The sequence below is a fragment of the Chelonia mydas genome, chromosome 26 (assembly GCF_015237465.2).
Source record: "Chelonia mydas isolate rCheMyd1 chromosome 26, rCheMyd1.pri.v2, whole genome shotgun sequence".
NCBI classification, from domain to species: Eukaryota; Metazoa; Chordata; order Testudines; family Cheloniidae; genus Chelonia; species Chelonia mydas.
In genome coordinates this window covers 6,713,247-6,718,425 of record NC_057859.1, presented here as the reverse complement: position 1 = coordinate 6,718,425, position 5,179 = coordinate 6,713,247, and the positions used below count along the sequence as shown (strand labels likewise).

Here is a 5,179-nt window from a genome sequence, read left to right as displayed (position 1 = left end):
CTTTAATAAAGAGAGATTGTGACAAAGCAGAACCATTAGTAAAATGAAGGTAAAAGCACTTTTTAGAGACCATCTTTATAATAGCTCGGTTATTACAGGGAGAAGGATTTCTTATTTTAATTTACAGGCTTCCTTCATCATATCTCATGTCGCTCTAAGCACAGAACTCTTATCTACACATAGTCCAGGATCTCTCTCTATCTTTGCATGAAAGATCACAAAAATGAGGGTAGTGTTTATTGGAAAAGGAGAAGGGATGAAAGGAGACTTTGTTCACATTCACCGTTACGAAAGAGAGATCAGTCCCTTTTTTTTATTGCCCCATAATATTAAAACAAGAGGGGGCTTAATCAAAGAAGAAAATGTATTTGAGCTGAGTGAGAAAGGGGGAAATGATTTCATGAGCAACTTCAAAGTTGTTTCCATTTTTCAGGGTTCACAATAGAAACATTTTCAACTGACCGAAAGCCACGTTTTGAAATAAAAGCAGGCTCAAAACAAAATGAGCCATTTCATTTGACCTTCAATGAATTTTTTTCAGCACGCCCAGAAAAATCCCGTTATTCTCACAGTTCTAGTTACCACTATTAATAACTTTTGTTGCCTGTTGCAATACAAGCTAAATCAATGACGCTAAGGAAATCAGTGCACTATTGCTCTGCTTTCTACTGATGACTGATTCATAGGCTGTTTCTACTGCCAGCGATCTTACCTCAGCTATGCCTGCTGTCACACCACTGTGAGGAAAATGAGGCAATCCTCTGAAGGCTTTTATGCAAGCTGTCCAAATGCCAATTCGGTGACCCAGGTCCTTGAAGGAGCCCTCTTGTATCATACAGAAATAAAAATCTAAATAAATAAATATGCAGTTTGAAAAGCAGGAAATATTGCTGGCAGGAGTATACCATTATACCATGTGTAACTTAAAAAATAACTTTTTCTTTTAAAGTCTGTTTGGGATTTTTCCTTTTTTTAGCAGTTTCCATTGTCTCTTTGCTCTCAAGGCTGCAAGCATCTAAGCAATGCTTCCGCTAGGCAGGAGGTTAGTACTTCAGCTAATTATCCTTCTGCTTCCCCTTTCAAGGATCAATGCTTTTTCACTACCAGGAGTAACAGCACAGTGTCATTGGTACGGATTGGGCTAATATCTGTTATTGTTCGAGAAGTGTACAATTATTCACACTATCTGAACAGAGAGTCACCTCTGAAGCTAATGTGATAAGTTTTTATAGATATCATTCCTGGGCTAAAAATTGAATATGTTATTATATATATTGAAAATTGAAATATGTTATTATAAAATATTGAATATGTTAGCTTAAAGAGACTATGTATATATTCATCTGACATGCTATAGATCTTCAGATAGATAGAAAATAACAATGCCATCTAACATTTACATCACGTTTTTCATCCTTGAGGATCCCAAAGTGACAGAAAGATGCTTACCCCTGCAAGGGCAGGAGAATAATCTATACCAGTATAAAGGGACCTTTCACTGTGTCCTCACTAGGGATTTGTACTGTCATAACTAGAGCTGGTTGGAAATTTTCCAGTGGATCAGTTCCCCCGCCCCCCATCAAAAAATGCTGATTTGAGAAAATCAAAACATTTGGTGGGAATGTACCGATTTCACAGAATTTTTTTATTAAAAAACTATCGGAGCACTCTGTTTCGACTTCATCGTTTCGATTGTGACATACTTTATAATAGTCAAAATGAAACATTTCAACCTTATTGAAACCAAGAGCTTCAATACAGTCACTTCAGTATTTCCCAAATGAATTATGAATTGTTCTGGAAATTTCTTTTAGCTGGAAATTTCGAAATGTCAGAATTTCTCGTGGAATGGAAACTCACTTTCAACCAGCTCTAGTTATAAGTATTACAGTAAAAAAAAAAAACATAGCTCAAACTGCAGTAGTGATATCAGTACAAAACTATGCCCAGATTAGGTTTTAGAAGAGTAAATTGCCTCTAAATGATGAACGTGGGTTGCAGTCAAATCACCATCATCTTAAAATGGAACAAACAAAACAAAGGATAATTTGATTTGACTCGGGACCAAAAGACGTGATTGACTGACTGATATTGTCTATATTTTTTTTAAGCTCGTTATATAACCAGGGGGAAATCATCTCAATTTTTCCTGGCCCTCACCCTTCCGGCTTTCTTTATAGTTATGAGGAGAGAGAAAAAAAAGAGAAACCTTTGGCACGTAAAATGACTTTGTATAAAACGTCTGGGTGTGAAGTTTGGGAACTCACTTCACTTCCTAACTTTGGGACCTTTCTTCCTTTCTTAAGAGGCTGCCGTCTATATTCATGTATGTTGTCTCTGTCACCATCTTTCAGCAAGTGTGACTTAAAATAAATTTTTTTTTAAAAACTAAAGTAGGATGATGAAATATAATGCAAGGTTCAATCTGCAATGTAATCTCTAATGCCCCTTCCCATGACACAAGCAACTTGCTTAAATGAAAAGGCAGAAAAGAATTAAATGGATAAAGAGACGGCTGTTTCAACAGAAGTGTAGAATATATGGCCAAGATTTATGACAAATGATTTTGGGGGCTCAGCTTGAAATGCCTTAAAGGGGCCTGATATCCAGTGGGTGGATGCTTGGCAATTCCTGAAAATCAGACCTCTTAAGGTGGTGTATGTCTGGCACTAGTCATTTATTCAAATCTTGGTCTTATATGCGAGTAAGAGTCGCAAGTGCAGTTACGTCAGCGAGGATAATATGACCAGGGCTAGAAATCCACATATTTCAGGGCAGTAGAATATCACTTGCTAGGATCCTGAAGCAACACCCCAATTGCACAATTATGGGAGGGCGGGATTCACCTTCCATTGGAACATCTGGCCACTTCTGGTGACAAGAATAGAGGGAAGCCTGGTCTGTCCCAGTCTATGTTCCTGAAAATGCCACCGGTGAAGTCAAAATAACAAATGCAAACCGGATTCAAATCACCATGCACTAAAATGGGTGTCACACTGTTGCAGATACTACATGAGCTGTGGAAACTTGCAGTGCACCTTAGTCTCAAATAGGACAACATCTGGAAGGGTCACGCCCACTGGGATGTTTGGGCCCTATGGAAAGACAAGGTAGGACTGCTAGTAGTCTGTTGAGCCCCAGGCCACCCTAAAGCTGTTTCTCCTGAAATCAGTGGAAGTACTGGATGAGCAAAGACTGCAGATTGGGCTCCACATTTTTAGCAAGGTGGGGAATGCGATGGCAACGGTTAAATTTCACTCGGGCCATTGCAAATGTGGTCAAACATTGTCCCTTTTACCAAAGCACAAATTTTACAAAAATAAGCGATGCCTCCATTATCACCAGAAGCCAATATAATTTATCAATGGAGCAGTTTCACCCTTTCGACATCAGTGCTCACAACGGAGGGTCTGGAATTTTCAAACGGAGCTATGGGAATTGGGCATCTCTTTTGAAAATCTCAGCCAGAAGCTATAAAGAACCTCATGCCGTTTTAGTCCTTGGTTATAATACCTACTTACCTCGATCAGAGGCTCAGAGTAATTGATGCTTGCCAAGCCCTTTAAGATGCTGAGATGAAAAGCACTGCAGAAATGTGTAGCATTTTCATTCCTACCCAGAGCTGGAAAAGCTAATGGAACCTATACAAATACACAGGAGGATACGATTGTTTGTATGTACACATGGGATTTTTCTCTTATTTCTTTCTTTGAGGAGGAAATGCCATGAGAGATTCAAAAGTAAGGAGGGAACAGAGGAATTTGGTGCAGGAGAGAACATCTGCACAAAAGGGATAATAGCAAGACAGACTTGAGGGTCAGAGGAGAACAGTTCCGTGGTAGTTGGCCGACTCAATACAATCAGACCTACTTTTCATTCCAATCTTGGCCCCTGAGCATGCGAGGGAGGGGACCGGCCAGCATGGCAGATACACCTGCTCGACCCCCAGCTTCCCTCTCTGTGGCAGCATGCAAGGAGACCCCATAGAACTGGGCTGCATGAGCTCCCCAAAACTGGCCTCATTCTGAAGCAAGAAGTCCCTCAACAGCCAAGGAGAGTCGGGATTTGCCCCGTACGAAAGCACTGTTAACTTTGCCTTTCCATACCGCTGTGTGTGTCCCAAAGCTGTGAGCATACATTAGCAAATTATACAGCCAACCCCGCCCCCACCAGTGATGTAGGTAACTGTTACACTCATGATCTAGCTGGGGAAACTGAGGCACGGGGAGATTAAGCGACTTACCCAAAAGCCTGTGGCAGGACCAGACCCCAGTTCTCCCCGTGCACAATCCTGTATTGTAACTGCTAGACGATGCTCCCTCTTCTGCCTTTATAATGAGGCAGAATAAAAACCAGAAATCGTTTCAATGCCTTGCATTGTACAATCTGACTTCTACTTTCTTTCTCCCACCCTTTGCCTGTCTCTGCTAAGACTATAAACGCTTCAGAGCGAGAACTACGTACTGTTTGTGTGTACAGCACCTTGCACCAAAGGGTCCTGATGTAGATCCCAGATCTAGGCACTCCTGTAATAAGAAAAAACAACCTGATTATACCGCACCTCTGTTTATAGGGAAACCTGTCCTGTGAAAAGTATTTCCACACTACTTTCTCTCCACCACTTCCTGGGGTGAAAATTCCAGTTGTGTCCGCTGAGTTTTGCTCAGGGTTATTTTTTCGTCTCGGGAGTTGGAGCATTTTGTTATGAAAACAAATCATTATTCTTTTCTCGATACATTGTTTTGATTGGAGTAATCAACCAAGCTCCATAAAATCATCAAAGATTTGCTGCCAATCACACTGAAATCCTAGCACAATTGTACTCTCAGCTGGGGAATTTATACAGTATGAACAAGCAGAAAAGGGGATTTATTCCAATTATTTAAGGTTTTTTTTTACTGCACTGATAATTAATCCTGATAGTTATTTTAAGAGGATTTAAAATATTTTTCTAAGTGCTGGTATGGTTAACTGTTTCATACCTGTTTTTCAGGATTACTTCTGTTCTTCAGCTACAAATATGTATGTTATTGTTAATAATCTTTTGTATCATTTAATGCCTAGAGACTCCAGCACAGGATCAGGGTCCCACTGTATGCCATACAAACAGAGCATTATGCAATCCCTGCACCTAAAAGCTTACATACTTAATGGACAAGAAAACATACAAGCAAGAGGA

At 40.0% G+C, this 5,179-nt stretch overlaps 1 long non-coding RNA gene across 2 annotated transcripts in view; it reads right to left on the bottom strand.

The window, feature by feature from the left end:
• The window catches only part of LOC119564503, a 31,469-nt gene that overhangs the window by 3,602 nt on the left and 22,688 nt on the right, over window positions 1-5,179 (bottom strand). For both annotated transcript variants that reach the window (XR_005223445.1, XR_006287620.1), the window contains exons 2-4: window positions 4,465-4,526; window positions 3,522-3,641; window positions 713-849 (exon numbers count right to left, since the gene is read on the bottom strand). This is a non-coding gene — a long non-coding RNA (uncharacterized LOC119564503). The remainder of the gene's footprint in view (window positions 1-712; window positions 850-3,521; window positions 3,642-4,464; window positions 4,527-5,179) is intronic.